Source organism: Rhinatrema bivittatum, chromosome 3 (genome assembly GCF_901001135.1).
Source record: "Rhinatrema bivittatum chromosome 3, aRhiBiv1.1, whole genome shotgun sequence".
In the NCBI taxonomy this organism is placed as follows: domain Eukaryota; kingdom Metazoa; phylum Chordata; class Amphibia; order Gymnophiona; family Rhinatrematidae; genus Rhinatrema; species Rhinatrema bivittatum.
In genome coordinates, this window is record NC_042617.1 from 447,259,184 (window position 1) to 447,281,022 (window position 21,839).

The window sequence follows — 21,839 nt, forward strand, 5'->3', positions numbered from 1 at the left end:
GCTTCTTCAACTATACCATTGAATTTTGGACTTTAGCATCTGAACCCGCTTGACAGGAGGACTGCCTGTGAGCTATCTACCTGGATGGGCTGTCCCAGCAACTAAAGGACGAGTTGGCAGCATGAGAGCTCCCTTCCTCTCTCAAGGATCTTATCGATCTAACAGGCCGAATTGACCATCGTCTCCAAGAGCTTCACCGGGAGAATCGGATGCCCAAGAAACCCTCTCAGGTCCATTCCTACTTGCCACCTGCTACCAACCCTACTACTGGAAGGAATTCTGCTGTGACTGAGACCGACGAACCCATGCAGTTGGGTCGTGGGCTCCTGTCCCCAGAAGAGCGCCTCCGGCGGAGACAAACAGGCCTGTGTCTGTACCGTGGAGCACCCGGCCATCATTTACAGACTTGCCCAGTCCGTCCAGGAAACTCCCGGCCTAAATTCAGTTGGGGTCCTGAACTTGGGCGCAACGTCCCCGGCCCCTCAATTATCCATGCCTGTTACTATAGTCTGGGACACTCGATCATTTCCTGTCCTTGCTCTGGTGGATTCTGGAGCAGGTAGTAATTTTATCCTTAGAGACCTGGTTCAACTCCTGGGTATCAATGCCCATCTTTGAGACTTCCTTGTGCATTGCTTCATTTTATGGAGAACTGTTACCTGGTCAAGTCTCCTTAACCACAGGGCCAGTTCGTCTTCTTACTGGCACGCTCCACTCCGAAGAAATCGAAGTTTTGGTTCTAGAAAAGTCCATCCACCTAGTAGTTCTGGGACTACCTTGGCTCCAACGTCACTCTCCCCAACTTGACAGGCAGAACCACACTGACAGAGTGTGGTTCTGCCTGTCACCAGACTTGTCTTCATAAAGTGGCACCCCCACCAGTGGTTCCTCTGGCGACCACTTCCTCAGGCATATCTGCTCCCTACGCAGACTTCAAAGACATGTTCTCGAAGCAGAAGGCGGACTTCCTACCTTCTCTTCGGAAATTTGATTGTCCCATCGATCTTCTGCCTGAAACCACACCCCCCGAGGGCGTACCTATCCTCTGTCACTTCCCAAGACCAAGGCCTTGAAGGAATACATCCAGGAGAATCTTGAGAAGGGGTTCATTCACCCCTCTACCTCCCCTTCTGGCGCAGGGATCTTTTTCATCACAAAAAAGGATGGCTCCTTAAGACCGTGTATCAACTACCGCGGTCTGAATGCAATCACTCTCAAGGACAAGTACCCGTTGCCCTTGATATCTGAATTGTTTGATCGGCTACACGAGGCCTCTATCTCCACCAAGTTCGACTTACGTGGAGCCTATAACTTGGTGCGTATTCATGACATCTGGAAGACTGCTTTCAACACCAGAGATGAACATTATGAATATTTAGTGATGCCCTTCGGCCTTTGTAACGCACCTGCAGTTTTCCAGCAAATGATTAATTAAATCTTCAGGGATCTTTTGTACATCAAAGTTGTGGCGTACCTGGATGACATTCTTATCTTCTCCAAAGACCTGGCCACGCACTGTACCGATGTTTGTATTGTACTTCAATGTCTTTGGGAGAACCATCTGTTCGCAAAATTGGACAAGTGCCTGTCTGAAAAATCCAGCTTGCCCTTTCTGGGTTACATAATCTCCCAACAAGGGTTCTTGATGGATCCTGTGAAACTAAAAGGAATCCAAGATTGGCCACAACCCGTGGGCCTGTAGGTACTTCAACGTTTCATCCAAATTGATAAGAAAACCCCAGTCTGCAGCCAAAAATAGGCTGCAATACTTCCCCCATTGACTTTAATGGCAAACGAAAAATGAATCAAACTGTTACAATCCCCCCTGATGCTGCGCTACAGGAGGTATCTCACCTTTTCTTCCGGAGGCCGCTCCGAAGCCAGGGCCTCACCTGCGCTCTATCCAGGACTTGCTCCAGGGCCTGGGAGGCCTAGCTGTTCCTGAGGCCTGCTTGGCTGTGTTTGGACTTCCTGGTTCGGCCACGCCCTTCTCCCTAGGGGCCGGCCCGCGGCACTCCACCCCAGTTATAGGGCCAGCGAGGGGCGGTCCAGGTGAACTCCTCCCAGGGAGTTGCCCGCATATAGCTGTATAAAAGGACTTTCACTTCAGTTCCTGTTTGCCTTTGGATTGGGCTCCACAGTTGCCTGTGACCTCTCCTGATCCAGGTCCTCCGTGGTCTCGCTTGTCTTGACGGCTCCCTGTCCTGCGTCTCTGCCTGTTGCCTTGATGTCTGTTCCAGATGTTCCTGATGTTTGTTCCTGATCCAGTTCCTGATGTTCCTACCTGCTTTAGGCTGCCAGGAGTGCAGCAAACCTACCTTGACTGCCAGGAGTGCAGCAAACCTACCTTGACTGCCAGGAGTGCAGTAACCCACCGCTTCATCTTCCCTGTGCTCGTCCCGCTCCTGCGCTTGTAGGACAGGGTGGTCCGTGACCAGTCCAGCCGTGCTGGCTGTGTAGGGCGCCCTGAGAGACAGTGCCAATGTCTTCCTTCCCAGCCCTTGTCTCTGATGTCTTCGCTTCAGCCCTCGTCTCTGATGTCCTGCTTCAGCCCTCGTCTCTGATGTCCTGCTTCAGCCTTCGTCTCTGATGTCTTCAGTGTTCTAAGGACTCTGTCTGCCCTCGTCCTCTGTCCGGCCTGCCGCCCTATGCCGTTACCCAGCGGCAGGTCCGAAAGGGCTTGGAACAGTCGGAGGACCGTTCATCAGTCAATATTGCATTGTTGGTTGCCATGGGCGTGCAGGTCCGGCTGAGGGTCAGACTCCGTTCCTTATCCCTGCTTCAGTACCTGCCCGGCTCTCCATGCCTGCATCGGCTCACCTCCCACGGTGTGGCTTGGGGCTCCCCCCTAAGTCTTGCCGTGGCCCAAGGGCTCATCACCTGCTTTAGAGGCGACCGCGCTCCTCACGCTCGTAACAGAATCCGAAGGCCCTCAAGCCTTCGGCCCGTAACACAAACTAATAAACACTTTTTTTTTTTGCTTTAAAACTAATGAAACGAATTGGGGTCCCAACGAAACAAACGAACCGAAACAATTTTTTTTTCTTCTGCACATCCCTATGGTTCTGAGTTCCACAGCTGAAGGAATTCAGATGAACAAAACAAAAATAGGACCAGTACTAGAAGCCCATAAAATGAAGGAAAAGTAGATAAAAATCTGCCTGTGACAGTGACCCCGTTTCCTCCTGTTTGTATGTGCAGGACCAGGCTAGAAGCCTGGTCTACCTTAATTCCATAGAGGGAGAATTCTCTATGGGTGGGACTCTGCAGGGGCAGGGAAGAGTCCAGAGGGAGGGACCCAGCTGGGGCTGGGATAAGAGTGCAGACCCAGCTGTGTTCAAGAGGCCCTATGCCTCCAGGAGGAAGGTAGCTCCTGTAAAGCGCTCTGTTAAAACCAGAAGGGAATGAAGGTACACTGAACTGAAGCAAGACAGTCTACAGCCCTGTGTATGTAAGTGACTACTGCTAAGGTAGGAAGTTCATTGTTAAGTGTTGTGTTTGCTTAATAAAATTGTATCTGCACCAGAAAGACTAGAGTCAGTGTGGATTTCTACCTCCAGCCAGGGAAACACCGCTCATCTCCCAAATAAAATAAGGAAAAGGAGAAAGAAAAAGGAAATTGAACAAACTGCTCCTGCCTCTTCCAAAATTAAAATACAAATCCACCCTGACTACAGCAGGTCTTTCTATTTATAACAGAGCTGTTGCCATGGCAACAGCCCACAATGAGGCACTAAACACCAGGTAGTTTGCTCCTAACACTAACACACTGCCTAATGCCTATATGAGTTTCAGAAAACCAAAAAGAATTAATAGGGATCTTACAAGGTCTTACACTTGCTTGCTGCATACCCTGTTTGTCTCCTTGTTTGAGTTATTTTATGCACACAACATTGCACCTCAATTTGTAATGAGCAAAGTTATGCATTTATATTTAACTACATAGCAACCCGATTTTCAAGGTCAACTTATATATGTATTGTGAAAAATCAGATTGGATTGTGTGTGCTTACATGCAGAACCAGAATCAATATCAGAAAATATTTCTTCACAGAGATAATAGTAAATGCCTAGAATGCCCTTCCAGAAGAGGTGGTGAAGACAAGAACAGTAAATGAATTCAAAAGGGCAAGGGACAAACACTGCAGTTCCCTAAAGGCTTGAGGTTGAAAAAGAACAAAGGAGTGGTGTAACATTTTTGCATGTGGTTAACCTGCATGGAGGGGCAGTTACTACCATAAGGAAATTGTTGGGAAAACTGGATGGACCATTTGGTCTTTATCTGCCGTCATTACTGTGTTACTATGTAATGGGGATAATCTTGCTAGGACACTTAATTTAAATCTACTATAATCTAGCCTAGTGTTTACATTTTACATGTTGTTTTTTATTTGTATAGTTTGTCCTACAAGGTCTGCGCTTCTCCTACCTGCTTTGTTGTTTAATTTGCGTGTTATTTGTGTTGTGATTTATATTATGTTAATTGCTTTGTCTTTCCTCCTATGTCCTGGTCCTCTCCTTCATTTTTGGTTTAAGTTTACAAATGTACTCTTGTGGTTGCCTACCTGCACAATAACTGAATTACAATTCTTTGTTATTATAGACTTGTGAATCTTCCTGTCCCCCTGACGCAGCCCTAATGCGAAACACGGCCGTGTCGGGTTCCCCGGTTATACTTGAATGTTTACCATGCCATTTAATTTGTTTCGTGCACAGTGATTGTGTGCATATGTAAAATAAAAAAGTTTTGTGATGAACTGCTATATACAGATCATACAGCTTCATTTCCTAGATTGCTTATTTTTGTTAAAGATTTGCTATAATGTTTCTGGTTGGTTTCAGGAACTCAAAAGAAACACTCCTCACTCTCTAGTATCGAAACTAATCATCCACACTGATTGGATACTCAGTGCTATTTAGCCCAGCCATTTTAACACTCGGGGGGTTCAGTTAGAGAGAGCAGCTGCAGAGGAAACATTTTTTCCACATTCTGGTAGGGCCTCCCAGCCTTGCCCGAAGGAGTTTCTTTTAGAAGAGATACCTCACTGTGCACTTCCTGCCAAAGGGTCCTTCTTATAATTTACAGTGAAATAGACTTTTAAGCCTGATATCCCTTTGGGGCAAGGGGCTCAAAGACCTGAGATCCTACTCTACTCACTAGGGAGGAAAGCACCAGTGATGGATCCTGCTGCGAGAGACAGTGAGGGCAGAGAAGCTATCCAGATTAAGATTTAAAGTAGTTTTAAGAGAAGTGGGGAGGTTTTTGGATCCTCCTTCCCCACTGGAATTGCAGTGCTGTGAATAGCCTGATCCCCAGATTTTTCCACCAGAGAAATCACCTAAAGTATCAGATAAGGAAAATGAACAACTGAATCCAAGGAAGAGCAAGAGAAGGAGATCCCATCTGGATTTCCCCCCAAGGAAACAGGACAGGCTGGGTGTCCATGGGAGAGAAGATTTCTAAAGGTAGGATCTTTGCAAAGCAAAGGGGACCCCTCCACTAGGATTCCCACAACACAGCTACTGGGAGAGTAAGCAGATTTAAAATCACCATGGGCTCTACCCAGAGGTCTGTAATAAGGACACCTATGTACACAGAAAGAACCCTGTAACTACAGTCAAATGTACACTCATCAGTTTGAACAAATAGACTTTACTTTGACTTTAAGAATCAGTAAACTTATTTTAACACCCAATCCTGGTCCTATCTGAGTTCTTACAGCTTCTCACCTCATGGGAAGCACTTAAAGTACAGCACACACACTGGCAACCTTCTTTCATCGTCTGGACCATAAGTGAAGAGCTTGACCCCCATAAAAAGAGTTCCCCCAGGGATTAAGAGTCAGGGTGGGAGAGAATAGCTAGCCGGAGCAGCCCCTGAAGATATAAATAAGATTGTGTGTCTCTAGGAGTACCTCTCCTAAAAAGGGGCCTACATAATGTTTTGTAGGTCAGCATCAATACTTTGATGTGTATTCTAGAAGCTATGGGAAACCAATATATTTCTTTCAAATAAGGAGTAATATGCTCCCCATACTGATAGCCTGTAATCAATCTAGCTGCAGCATTTTGGACTAGTTGTAGAACATGCAGCTGCCCCTTGGGGAAACCTAAAAAATGTGTATTACAGTATTTTAATAAACTTAACACTAATGCTTTTTAGTATAGTGCGAAAGGCCTCTTTTGTGAGAACAGAGTTCTAGTAGATCTATTGGTCATAGAGAACACTGGATGTTTTTTAGATTGAGAGATCTTAAACTGGAGCAATATAAGGATATTCTAAAAATGTACATGAGCTCTGAAGATCAGATAGGTCACTTCTTTAGATGTGAGGAAGATTTCAAAATTTAATAATTTGAAAAATGAAAGCAGGTCCCATAAATCTAAATATTATTAAAGAAAACTTCTTGGGAATATGAAAATAAAGATTTTTATATGGTAGCTACAAAAATAAGCATTTGTTTGATTTCCCTTGAAGATTTTTAAATGGGAGGGTGGCAAAATCAAAACTTTAAACACACATCAAAATCAAAGGTAACTGGTACAATTTTGTATTGAATACAAATCGTGAACCTTATGAACAATCTCCAAAACTTTTCTTGTAGGACCTCTAACTCGATGAGTTTGTCAATCATTCAAACTCATACTTGGGTGAAATGGTCCAGTTACTTTATTAATCAAATATCAATTTTTAGTTTCATCATTTTTTAGACCCAACCGAGGTCATTATTAATAAAATGCTAAAACTCATAAACCCATCGAGGATGAAAATAATGTGGAAAAATACAAAGAGTGCAATGGATTTTGATGCTGAATAATTCAGATGAGTATTTTTCCACATTATTTTCATCCTCGTTGGGTTTATGAGTCTCTAAGAACAGAGTTGATGAGTCTCTAAAAACAGAGTGTTTGTACTATTTTACTCTGGCTTCTTTCAGTCCATTGATGCACTGCTTTAGCATTTTATTAATAATGACCTCGGTTGGGTCTAAAAAATGATGAAACTAAAAATTGATATTTGATTAATAAAGTAACTGGACCATTTCACCCAAGTATGAGTTTGAATGATTGACAAACTCATCGAGTTAGAGGTCCTACAATAAAAGTTTTGGAGATTGTTCATAAGGTTCACAATTTGTATTCAATACAAAATTGTACCAGTTACCTTTGATTTTGATGTGTGTTTACAGTTTGGAGGTTTCTGGAATATTGTTTGGGCTTATTTGGTGTGATTAAAATCAAAACTTTGCCAGAATTTGCAAAAAGTATTAACTTGCACCAGTGATAGCTTAATTATGCTTGTTGGGAATAAAGACTGGGTGGACCCCCAACAAACATGGCATACCAAGGTCCCAGTTGTCTCCTGAATGATGGGCCTCTACTGCATCCCTCGTCTTGTCTCTTTATGATTCATTCAGAGTGTAATGGCAAGAATAATTTTTCTCTCTTGAAAATCTCTCTTCTCTCCCCACCTTGAGACTCTCCACTGGCTCCTCATTCTCACCCACATTAAATCCAAGCAAATATTCACTCAAGTGTTGGCAGTGTGAGAGACATTCCCCTTAGGTTCAGAAAGAGGAGGCTTTTTTTTTTTTTTTGGTCTGTGAAACGTTGCTTGTTTATCTGGAGCTGGACGATGTTGGCTGTGTGAATCTGTGTGACTGGAAGAGAATGCTTTTGTGGGTGTCTGAGAGAGGCTAGCTGTGGGCGTGAAGGACCATGATTGTGTGAGGGGACCTGGAAAAGCAGTCAGACTGTATGAGTGGACGGAAGGCCTGGGAATAGAAAGGTGTTTCTCAGTATCAGATGTTTCACCTCAGCTATGCATATTTTTTTTCTTCCAGTGTAAGTAGCACTTAAAACAACACATGCAGTCTGTTGGCACATCCAGGTTATTACAATATGTATAACAGACTAGGTGTAATGCAAAAGAAGAGCAAACATTTCATATTCTTAAGGAAGCTGTTGTTACTCTTATGCTAACTTGGCAAGGAAATGCAGAGCCCTCAGATAACCGATATTTTTACATCTTTTTCAAGCAGATGACAACTAAAATCATTCAAGGGGGTTTGCCCTTTCCAATTATTTATTAGTACAGCTGTTGTATATATTTGTAAACCCCTTTTTTTGGCTTTCCCTTTGAAAAGGGGCACAATTTTGGGTGCTGCTGAGCCCCTACAAAACTCAGTCTGGCGCCGATAGAATTCTCTGCGGGGGTGAGAGAGAGAATTATCACTCCAGGATTCTAGGGACACAAGAAACAGTCCAGCAAAATGGCATTCTTCACACACAGGTTTATTCCTCCAATCACAAAAGCTTTACTGAAAAAAAAAAAGATAGAATTTCAAAAATTAATACAAATCTCTTTCTCGAAACTTCCAGAACAACAGAAATACAGTCCAACAGAATACACAAAAATCAGCACTGACAGTTCCTGTGCTACCTCTTTTGCCTCCCCAGAAATAAATGTGGGAAACTGATTATCCCAGCAGCTCTTCAGACATGGATCTCCTCTCCTGTGATCGAGACAGATATAATCCTTCCAAAGTGTAGATTTCTCAGCCAGTACAGAGATCAATCACTTATCTTAGTTCATTTCCACTAATGAACCCTTCCTCTTTCTTCCTGGAACAGCAAGGCAAATGCCCATTCTTCTCCCTCTGCCAAGATTCTGCTGCCTTTCCCCTTCACCAATTCCAGTAATTCCCTCTAAAGAGGCTATCTGTACATCTTAAAAACCACTCCCACATGAGCTGGGATATGCAAACCAGGTATCTGCTAGTAAGGACCTGGGGCTCCTTATGTATCTACCACTTGTCTGTAGGATATCTGTCAATACGAGCTTTGTGCTGTCTGTGGTGCAGGTTTAAGAGATAAAATCATTATCAAAAAATCTGTACTAAAATTTAGTGTAGAAGTTTTAACTAATGCAATAAAATCTCATTATTACTTTCAATGTAATAAGGTAATAATATGCATAGGGCACAGTAGTTAAATTGAAATGGGATTCCAGATCCAAGACCGCCAGGGCCAAGTCTCGGAGTCAAGGACGCCTGGGTCCCAGAGCACTGAGTCAGGGATATCCAGTCCTGAGAGCCCTGAATCAAGGATCCTTGAGCCTGAGAGCTCCTAGTCAAGGCAAAGACACTGAGACCAGAAGCCCTTAGACACCTGGGCCTGAGCACACTCTGTCAGGGACCCCTAGGCCCGAAAACTCCATCAGGGACTCCTGTGCCTAAGATCCCAGACTCAAGGATACCTTTTCAAACTGTAAACCCCCACTACCTAAGGAAGGGGCCACATAAATAACTTCACATCTCAGCAGTGTGAGTTAGAATGGGCATGTGTAACATGCCTACACAACTAAAGGTTCTCCCAGGAATAGGGAGGAGAGGCTGGAGCAAAAATAAAAACAACATACATAACCAACACACACAGGGGTGAGTTGCTTGGGTTAAAAGGCACAAATATGTGAGTATATGGGCTGAGTGTGAGCAACTCATATTTTAAAACGGGCATAAGCATGGCGCTTTGGAAGACTGTCTTGCCAAAATTGCCTAGCAGCTTTTTTCAGGGTGGACTCAAGGATGATTGACTGATGGAGCAGGATTCGGAATCCAGGAGATTTGTGGACTCTGTATTTGAGATCCAGCTTTCTAGCTGTAGGAATGCCTGAGATGTTTCCCACATTATCATCTGCAACCAGTTTAGAATGTTATGGACTGGGAGAGTCACTGGATCTGATGGAGCATGCAATATCTGGAGGGTCCTAAGTGGGGTCTTTGATACTAAATGTTGTCCCCACCTTTTCCATGAACGTTAGGAGGGAGGGCCTGCGCGATCGGCGCCGAGGACCCACCGGGGTAAGGCCTAGCATTCTTGCACTCCTACCCCAGGCAGGTCCCCTCGCCGACCACGAGGCCAGTTGGGCCGTTCCGACCTCGCCCGCAGCCGGATCGCCGTCCTCTTCGGGCCGACGCCCCGCCTCCACCGGACCCCGACCAATTAAAAGAAGGGACAGCCGGCCTATCAAGGCAGCCCGCGCTGGGCTTTAAAAGACCTGCTAATCTAGGCGTCATGCGCCGAGCGTCACGCGCCGAAGGAGCGCGACAAAGGGGCCTGCCCCTTTGAGCGCCCCTTCGAGCAATCCCTTCAGACAGCCCCAAAGCACTGTAACTTGTTTCCTATAATATGCGGCCACATATAAATGGACGTTGAGTACGGCAACATCTTTCCACCCACCTCATCACGCTTCCCACATCCGGAAAGGACAGCAAAGTTCACCGTACACCTCTGATCAAGCAAGACAAGGCTAAGCAGCACGAATGGTATTGTAGTCTGCTAGTTCTCAATGGATAAAAGTATCGACTATCTAGGTTTTGACTGTATAATCCACCTTATTAATTAGCAGTCAGTAGTACGCCTGATACCTGTATGTTGTTTGTATGTTGTTTGAATGCACTTGCCCTGTCACTTGGATTGTACCCTGCTTGTGCTGCAATTATACTTCACTTCCCACTCTTTCCTGACTCTAATACCTCAAGACACTTGCAGGACACAATGCCTCCTTTAATCACCAACTGCTCTGTTGCCTTCCAACCAGAACACCACTCTAATCAGCCATTCTCATTCACACACCTGACCTCAAAACACAAGATCTCTCTCAACAAAAGAAGGCTGATCCCCATAAAGACACTCACACGCTCTCAAGCAATTAGTATCTCACTCATTTCCATTATCCTTTTCAACGCACAATCACTAACAAAGAAAACTCATATACTACATGACTTTCTAACTGATTCGAAACCAGAAATATGCGCTGTCACTGAAACCTGGTTCAAACAGCATGACACACCACTCATCAACCAATTACCCTTAGATACTTACGATGTTTTCTCAATCCCTAGGAAAAAGAAGAGAGGAGGCGGCATCCTCTTAGCTGTTAAAAAGGACTTACAACTATTGGCCCAAAAATGCGATCTTCCAATTCAATACGAAATTGGATTTTTCAAATCCAACACACTCCAGCTCTGTCTCATTTATACCTCCCCAGGGCTTCTAGAGAAAGACTCATCCCCACTCATTGAATTTATTGCAAACTCACTATCCCATGATATACCTACGATTCTCCTAGGTGACTTTAATTTACACGTTGATACCTCCCCACAATCCCCGGCCTGCGAAGCTTTCATATCATCCCTTGAAGCTATGGGTTTCCATCAAATTGTGAACTCTCCCACACACAAAGCTGGCCACACACTTGATCTGATTTTTATTAACTCCCCCATCAACATCAGCAATCCACCCTCTTGCACAGCAGTTCCCTGGTCAGATCATTACTTGATCCAGACTAAACTTATTCTTCCTCAAAGTTCTACCACCGTACCACGACAGCCATTATCTTTTAAATTTCGTAAAGCCTGCTCCACTGATACCATCTCACAAGCATGCGCTGAATTAGAAAAAAAAATTGACCTCTCTTCCCCAGAAAACGCCTTCTCCACCTGGGTCAACATTACTCTCTCCATTGCCAATGAGCATTGCCCACAAATAACAAAAACTGTAAACCCGAACCACAGAAATAGAAAACCCTGGTACAATCCGTACCTCAGAAATCTTAAAACACAACTTAGAGCTGCTGAAAGATCCTGGCGCAAACAACAATCCCCCTCTAATAAAACAATCTACTACCAACGCATGCATGAATATAGAAATTCCATCATTCACACCAAACGTGAATACTACGCCAAAAAAATACATGGCTTGCAATACAATCCCAAGGCCCTTTTCTCTATGGTAGCTGAACTCACCTCTCCCTCCCACACACAACAAATTTCTAACTCTTCAAAAAATCGCTGCAATGAATTAGCCCAATTTTTTAAAAATAAAGTCTCCGCCATCACAACGCAATTCTCTAATAATAACTTAAATATTTGCCTACCGACTTTTAGCGCTTCAGTCTCCCTCTCCTCGTTCGACTCTTCCTCCTCCCTCGAAGTAGAAAACATCCTTAAAAGGATGAAACCCTCATCGCATCCCTCTGAAACTATTCCTTCGAAACTCCTGCTTTCAATACCCAAAGTAATTGCCAAACCTCTATCGAATATCCTGAACTGCTCACTAGAACATGGCTCAGTCCCAAATTTCCTAAAACAAGCAGTAGTGAAACCACTACTCAAAAAACCCAATCTCGACCCCGCTACCTTGTCTAACTACAGACCTGTTTCTAACCTCCCCTTCCTAGCTAAAATCCTTGAGAAACTAGTCAACTCTCGTCTTTCTGATCACCTTGAACTAAACAATATCCTCCCTCCCACACTACATGGTTTCAGGAAACATCTCAGTACTGAAACCTTACTGCTCTCCCTGCATGATACTCTCATCAGAGGGACTGACTCAGGTTCCTCTTATCTGGTTGCCATGCTTGACATCTCGGCTGCGTTCGACACAGTCAACCACGATGTCCTCCTTAACATCCTCAGGAGTATTGGGATCTCCGGCAATGCCCTCTCCTGGATACAATCATATCTCCAAAATCGCTTCTTCACTGTCTTTGTGGATAATAAAGAATCTGACCCCATTAGTCTGCCTCAGGGTGTTCCCCAAGGCTCCTCCCTCTCTTCTACCCTCTTCAATATATACATGCTTCCTCTCACCACCCTGCTCACCAACCTGCACATCAAGCATTTCATTTATGCTGACGATGTGCAAATCATTTTCCCATTTTCCGACTCCCTCCAAACTGCCCTACATAACTGGGAATCCTGCCTTTCCTCCATCACCCAACTTCTTAATGACATGCATCTAGCTTTAAATCCCAAAAAAACTGAACTTTTAATCATATCTAACAAGCAACCTCTTCCAGACATTCCACCTACACACTCATCCTCCTCTTTCCCCACACAGGTTCGCAATTTAGGTGTACTTATAGATAATCACCTGACTTGTAAATCATTCATTAACTCTATCATTAAGGAATGTTATTATAAGCTTCAAACAATAAAAAAACTCAGACCTCTTCTCCATTTCATGGATTTCCGTACTGTACTTCAGTCTATTATTCTATCCAAAATAGACTATTGTAACGCACTTCTCCTTGGCATCCCCGCTTCACACACCAAGCCTTTACAACTTTTACAAAATGCTGCCGCTCGTATTCTATCAAACTCCAAAAAGAAGGACCATATCACCCCCATACTCATCTCTCTACACTGGCTCCCTATACACTCCCGAATTCTTTATAAAGCACTCTCCATCATCCACAAAAGTCTGCTACACTCCAATCTCAATTGGATCAACCCTCCACTCACCCCTCGCACCTCCAACAGACCCACCCGCACAGCTCTCCTAGGAACCCTACATTCCCAACCCATTAAAGCTTTCAAACTCTCCTCCACCATAAGCAGAGCCTTCTCTCTAGCCGGTCCCACTATCTGGAACTCCTTACCTCATGACATCCGCATGGAGTCATATACACCCACTTTCAAAAAAAAACTAAAGACCTGGCTCTTCCAGCAAGCCTACCCTACGTCACCCCCCATCACATAAACTCCTTCCGAAATGGATAACCCCAATCCACATTTGTGAACTCGGCCTGAATATTGGATTACGAAATGCCTCTGATTTTGGTACCTTGAAATGTTATAATTTTATGTTTATAGTTATTTATATATATATATATATATATACATATATATAGGTTATAGTATGTAAATCAATACCCCCCTCCAATGTATTTCTTCCTTGGTTTTTGTTAAGGGCTATGCCCTAAAGTTAACTGTATTTATCTGTTCCTTGTAAGGGCTTCGCCCATAAAGTTCATGTTTTACTGTGAACCGATGCGATGTGCAAACGGACATCGGTATATAAGAGACATTAAATAAATAATAAAATAAATAAATAATAAATATGACAGGTGTTCCGGGGCAATGTGTGGTCAGGTATATCCAGAAATGAGTTTGAAAGTATAGCTGTAGGACTCGTCTTCTGAATGTGAGGGTTTACTAGCCCAGGATCCTAAAGATCATGACGGCAAACTGGAGGGCTCTTCTGGTTGCCTCAGAGGGAAAAAGCCCTTGTCAACCTCCTCTGAGTAACTTGACTCCACTGCCATTGAGTGGGAAGAAGAACCACCCTCTATCAAGCATTCTGATGAAGTGTTCACCCCAGTGGGCAATATTGGGAATCTGGTCTGAGGTATTCCTGCAGCAGTACTAGAGAAGAGCAGCTTGTTTATTCTTTCCATAAGAACATAAGAAATTACCATGCTGGGTCAAACCAAGGGTCCATCAAGCCCAGCATCCTGTTTCCAACAGAGGCCAAACCAGGCCTCTGTAACCTGGCAATTACCCAAACACTAAGAAGATCTCATGCTACTGATGCAATTAATAGCAGTGGCTATTCCCTAAGTAAACTTGATTAATAGCCGTTAATGGACTTCTCCTCCAAGAACTTATCCAAACCTTTTTTGAACCCAGCTACACTAACTGTACTAACCACATCCTCTGGCAACAAATTCCAGAGCTTTATTGTGCATTGAGTGAAAAAGAATTTTCTCTGATTAGTCTTAAATGTGCTACTTGCTAACTTCATGGAATGAAGTCCTTCTATTATTCGAAATTGTAAATAACCGATCCATATCTACTCGTTCAATACCTCTCATGATCTTAAAGACCTCTATCATATCCCCCCTCAGCCATCTCTTTGTTACGACTGTCGCTGCCCGACGTCTCCACTCCGCCCTCCTTACCTCTCTGGCGACTCCTCCCGTGATTGACGTCCCCAGCAGCTCAATCTACTACTGATGAAATCTATAACCTGTGGACTCAGATGAAAGACATGTTAGTTAAAGCAAGTGACTGCGCTAAGAAGTTCTATGACGCTCACCATTCTCAAGCGCCTGTCTTTAAACCCGGTGACAAAGTCTGGTTGTCTACCAAACATCTCAGATTGAAGTTACCCTCCACTAGGTTCGCTCTTCGCTACATTGCATCATTTCCAATCCTCTGACGTCTTGGCAACAACATCTACAGTCCGAAGGTATCACCCGGACTAAACATCCACAACGCTTTTCACGTTTCACTCTTGAAACCTCTCATACTCAGTGAATTCTCTTCCAAGACTCAGGAATCACCTGCCATCAATGCAGAAGATGACCTAGAATTCAAGGTTGAAGAGATTCTTGATGTCCAAAGATGAGGCAAAACACTTGAATACCTCCTTTCTTGGGAGGGTTTTGGCCCCGAAGAAAACTCTTGGGAGCCTCAAGCTAACATCCTTGATAAAGAGATGTTCCGCCAATTTCATCTCGCACATCCTTCAAAACCTAAACCTGGTACCCGCAGAGGAGACTGCCCTTTGAAGGGGGGTACTGTTACAACTGTTGCTGCCCGACATCTCCACTCCACCCTCCTTACCTCTCTGGCGGCTCCTCCTGCGGTTGACGGACGTTTGGCTGCCGCGGCGTCTGCCTGCCGTCCTCTCCGGCGTCCCCGGTCCGGCTTGGGTGCTGCCTCCCGGCACGCTGTCCAGCTGCCTTAGGGTGCGTGCACCGCGCGGCCCTGCTTCAAATACTTTCTTTGGCGTGAACCTCAGGGGCGTCCCCCTGTGATGACATCATGCATCCCGGATACAAAAAGCCTACACTTCTGCTAGCTAATCGAGTTAGCAAGGGTTCAGGTGTTTGTACTGGTGAACTTCTTACAGATGGGATTCGCTCTCCGTTCTAGCTACTCTGCTTCTCCATTATTGGACTTACTCTATTTGGGGACCAGTTCCTCGGGGGCCTCTCTCTTCTCTTTCAGGTCGCTGTCTGGAACCGGTACTCGCTCCTCGCGAGCTCATGTTCCCGGACTCGCTGCCTGGACTTCACTTCTGCCTGGAATATACCGCTGCCTACACAATCAGTAAGTTCCTATCTACTTCTCTCAGAGCTGTTCCCTGGAACCAGGTACTCGCTCCTCAAGGGCCTGCCTCTACTCCAGCTCCTGTGATTCCTACCGAGACAAACTGCTGTGTGAGTACTCAGCCAACGAGGCTCTATTCCAGAACCCTGCATATACTTCATTGTACTCACTATCTCAGTTTCTTTTCACTACAGCACAGCCATTGTGGGATCGCTGTTCCAGAGCCCTGAGGGACCACAAGCCCAGCTGGGCTTCATCTCTGCTCACTTCTGCCACCTCTGGTGGCTCATCAGTACTGTTAATAAAAGATCTATCTGTGTTGGGTGTCCTAAAGCTGAGCCTGACCTGTGGCCCCTCACAGGACTTCCCTCCGTGGGCGTGGTCAGCAGCCACAGTGTCCAAGGGTCCACCCAAAACCTTACAAACAATAACACTCTTCCCCAAGTCGAACAGCCCTAACCTCTTCAGACTTTCCTCATAGGGGAGCTGTTCCATCCCCTTTATCATTTTGGCTGCCCTTCTCTGTACCTTCTCCATTGCAACTATATCTTTTTTGAGATGCGGCGACCAGAATTGTACACAGTATTCAAGGTGTGGTTTCACCATGGAGGGATATAGAGGCATTATTAGATAAAGAGGTAAAGAAATTTCTCATTAGACCTGCAAGCTATAAGGGAAGTGGACTCTTGTGTTGTGGCATGGTTGGCACAGCCTAGCAACCAAACTTACTAGGCCCACGCCAATGGCTGGCAGATGCGCTCTGGGCTCGGACAGAACTGGAACTTTACCTGTACCTGCCTCGTTCCTGCAGGTTGAACCCTTGCATTCCAGGGGGCAGCAGGGCTTAGGTGATGGTCTCACAGGGCGAAGATGAAGAGAGAGTTGTGGATCGAGCTGAGGTCAGGGCAGACAGCAATCAGAGATTCACTGGGGACAGGCCAAGGGTTGGGGCAGGCAGCAAGATGAGCAATGTCTAGTTCCAGAGCAAGGGTCAGTGGCAGACAGCAGGCAAGAGAGTGGTCAGTGTCTGAAGCAATGGTCAAGATCAGGAATCAGGTCAAGACAGACAAGACAAGAAGACAACAGGACATGGAGGACCATGGTGAGGCAGGGCAGACAAGGCAGGACCATGGGAGCAGGGCAACAAGCAGGGCCAGCGCAAGGGGACTAGGCACCCTAGGCACCTTCTGCCTTGCGCCCACCCCCATTCATTGCGCCACCCCCCTGTCATGCTGCTACCCACATTGGGGGCCATGAGCCATGTGGGGTCACAAGTGGCAGCACCAAAGAGGAGTGGAGATTGCTGAATCTCCACTCTTCTTTGCCATGGCACGCCACTGCTCGTGTCCCCACATGGCTCGCATCCCCTGATGGTCAGCGCCCTAGGCCCAGGCCTAATTCACCTACTGCTTCCACTGGCCTTGGCAACAAGGAAAAACAGCAAGACAAAACAGAGGCAAGAAAACAGGTAAGGTAACAAGGAGCAAAGGCACAGGAGAAACAACACGCATTGCTAGGCAGGAAGATCTGTTGCTGAAGCCTTGAGGAATGGGAAGACCATGCTTAAAAGGCAGCCTCCCATGATGGAGTAATTCCCACCACAGGGCCTATTTGTTTAGCAAGAGCCTATGGGCACGCCTGGTGATGGTAGTGTTCCAGTTACGAAGGACACAAGGTCAGTGGCTCTTGGCGGTGAGTGCAGCTGGTCACAGGGCTGTCCCACGACCAGCCAAATATTACGCAAGCTGGTCAAGCGTCTGACTTGGTGCAGGTGATACAACATCCTCTTCTGGGACAAGGATAGGTTCCTGCACCTCAATAGGAGGTTTCTAGTTTTGTTTTTTGTTTTTTTTAGAAAGGGCAGATGATCCCTTCAGCAGCTGGCCTAGAATGGGAGTTCCTCTATGCGGTGCACCCTGGAGCATTGAAAATGCAGGAACATCTGTCCACAGGTAGAATGGCTTGCCTGATCATGGTCTGGACCCAGGCAATGATAACATTCCATAATGGACATCATCTTTTCTCAGATGTTGGCCATTATGAGACATCAAAAAGGTTTTTTATGTAACACTAAAAAGATTTGTGGTGTTGTGGTGCAGCTAGGCAACTAACAGTAGGAAAACTGAAGAGAATAATGAAAGAGAGTCAACAATTTTAAAGGCTTTTGAAAAAGATATCTGGAGAGATTGATCACATGTCTGTGCTATGCTCTGACAAAAAACGACTTGAGGTGAGGAGGCTCACAAGGCAATACCCATACAGGAACGTCTGCACATGCTCAGTAGATCTCACAGCTCTACTAGCTATGAGTCCATTCAGTGCCTTCAGATGACATCACTCACATATACTGGCTAATTCAACTTGCTTATAGATGGAAAAGACCAAAATGGGGCTGGGAAGACAGAGACATCAAAGAGAATGAAATCATCATCACCATGAAGTTGACATTTGCATTACTCTGTAACTAACAAAAGAAAGTGGCTAAGAGCTATTTCCTTTGAAATTTAATTTACCCTACTTGGCCGGGAAAGGAACAATTTAATAAACCACTGGCTTACAAAACTATACCCCAAAATGTTTTGTATCCTTGTATCCATCCATGTGTGAATGTGTCTAATGTTAGTAATAAGATGCTAGATAAATACTTGTTCTCTCAAACAACATTCAGAGTTAAAAATTACCCCCATAAAGTCTCAGACAGGGCCTAAGAACACTTGTAGATAAAGTTATTGGGACAATCTTCAGTAGTTGGAAAGTATACAGATACTTTTAGCATGCATATTTTTCAAAGAGAAAATCCACAGGTAGTTTTCCTTTGATAATTAGGGAGTGTAAAGTACACAAGGTAAAAGCATTTGCATACTTTGCAGGCAGTGGAGAAGTAAAATAGTGTGCATATTTTTAAAAATGTCTTATATGTGCCATATTTGACTCTCCTGACCTGAGCACGCCCAAAACAATGTTCCTTTTTAGTACATCTAAAAGTGTACACACACGTTTAGCCACTCTGAATAGAAAAGGTCTCTATGTCAGCAGGCGCCGCTGAGGGGGAGAGCTGGCCACTATCTGGAAATCACCTGTTCACATCTGAGGTAAAAAAGACAAAAAAAATTGAAAAATAGAAAAGAACAGCGCTGAAATTGGGAAGAGATGATGAATTTGAAAAGAATAAAAGGTCTGAGGGACCCGCCCCTCCCCCGACGTCATCGCTCACGGAACTGATCCGTTAAAAGCGCCAAGCCAGCAGGCATTTGTGCACCCCTTCGTGCATCCCCTAGTTTTAATATTCCCCTTGTTATCTTTATTCCCTTGTTAACAATTTCTGCTTTATAATTGTTTTACATTTCTGACAAAGGTAATGTATGCTTTTAATATAATTTGTTGATTGTTCTACGTAACGCTCACAGGCGAAGTTATGTTTTTATTGTAAACCGGTGTGATTTGTATTTTACACAGGAATGTCGGTATATAAAAGTTATAAATAAATAAATAAATAAATAAATAAATGTCAAAGATGGCTTCCATTTGGCTGTCGCAAGGTATTACACACTGAGGGTCAAATATACACTAAGTTCTCTCTATATATATGAACACATCGACATAAGAGAACTCATAAATCTATTCACATCGTATTTATGCAAATATCATTTTTTATTCATAAGAACACATATTAAAACAATCCTATCTAGACATTAACTACTATCTAGCACAAACATGCACTCATACCCCCAAACATTCACTCTCACACTTTAAAACTACCCACCCTAAATTGCACAATCCCCACGTGATTCAACTGTAATTTAAATTGCACTATTTATATTCCATTCCAATTTTTTCAATATTTTTGAAAACCGCAAAACTTTTTCAATTCTTTAGAATCTTTTCATAGCGTATCCACACTGTGAATGCTTCTCATCCCAATATTGAAAAACAAAGTCGGCACCATCCGCAGGACCAATCCGACAAGGACTCCTTGTTTCACCCGTACTCTCCGGGCTTCATCAGGGAAATTCTCGCCAACGATCTATTTATGATTCAATATACATAAAAAGGAACAATGTCAACCATTTAATACCCACAAGTATACTAACCGTAACCCATAGAATGTCAAAAATATACCTTTCTCCGTTGCTCTCTTTTCACTCCCGAGAACTTTCAACCAACACTCTTTAAAACAACGACTTTATCTCAAACACTCTTTCAAATCATTGGAAGGAACAGCTTCATGTTCAAGTTTATTTCAATACTCCCGGTTGCCCACACTGCAACCAAACAACCAAAATTAAATACAATTTAACAAAGCCTCTGCTTACCTGAACAAACGCTCAACTGGCTCAATACTCACGTCACATCCGGAACTGACGACACCACGTTCAAAGAGATGATGTAACCTCGTTCACATTTCCAAGCTTTATATCCCCGAAAAAATCCACACTTGGTCAATTATTCAATATTTCAATATGCCATGTGTTACCGCATACAATACTTCTTCCCTTCAACCAATGTTTCCTAATAAACTCTCTCTTAATATCCAATTTGGCTGTGGCAGGAAAGAGGATACTAAGGGGTAAATTCAAATCCTATGCCATAAGGCATTTAAGCTAAACAACGGGGGTGGCAGGTGGAGAGTGGAGCATCGCCCCCGAACAACAAAAACAAAGGAGAAAGATGAAGGGGATAACAAAGGTTAGCTGAATAAGCAAAAGCCAAGCCTAAGAAAAGCAGTAAACAGAATGAACAAAACTGGAGTGCTATGAGCACTAATGCTCGCAGTCTGGGCAATAAAATCCCAGACCTGCAAGCCTTAATGGTGGAGTTGGACTTAGATGTTGTTGCTGTTACGGAGACGTGGTTCACAGAATCTCATGATTGGGATAGGGCCATATCGGGTTATAACTTGTTAAGGAAGGACAGAGAAGACAGAAAAGGGGGAGGAGTAGCTCTTTATGTCAAAAACAATATCCAAGCAACCCACCTGCAAGGAATGTGGGGTAGAGAAGAAGCATTATGGGCCGTCCTAAAAAAAGAGATGGTGCATCCATTTTTACCGGAGTGGTTTACAGGCTTCCTACTCAAACAGAAGAACTAGACAGAGAGCTTATAGAAGACATACAAAAGATGGGAAGGAAGGGAGATGTGTAGATTGTTGGAGATTTTAATCTGCTGGACATGAACTGAAGAATCCCTTCTGCAGAATCTAACAGAAGTAGAGAGATAGTGGATGCCCTGCAAGGGACTCTGTTCAAACAAATGGTAATGGAACCCACGAGGGAGGGAGTTATACTCGACTTAGTGCTCACTAATGGAGATAATGTCTCTAATTTCCAGGCGGATGCCCACTTCAGCACCAGTGATCATCAAACAGTATGGTTTGATATCGCAAATAGGTTACGGAGAAGTCACATGAAGACTCAAGTTTTGCAGTTCAAAAATGTAGACTTTGCTGACATGGGAACATTCCTGGAGGTGGAATTTGAAGACTGGGAGAAAGTGGGCCAAACTAAAAAGGAGCAATTACAAAAGCCTCAAATCTATATATTGGAAAAGTAAACAAAAGTAAGAGAAATAAGAAACCAATCTGGTTCACAAAGGAGGTGGCTGATATAATAAAAGCAGTGTTTGGGTAATTGCCAGGTTTTTGTGGCCTGGTTTGTCCTCTGTTGGAAACAGGATGCTAGGCTTGGCAATTTCTTATGTTCTTAAAAGAAGCAGCATTTAAGAAATATAAAGGATCCCGAAACATGGAACACAGGGAGGATTATCTGGCAAAAATGAGGGAAACAAAAAAAGTAATCAAGAAAGCAAAAAGTCAGGTGAAGTAAAGGATTGTCAAGGAGGTAAGGCGAGGTGACAAAACATTTTTCAGATACATCAGAGAAAGGAGAAAGGTCCATAGTGGTATAGTGAAATTGAAAGGTGATAAGGATCAATGGG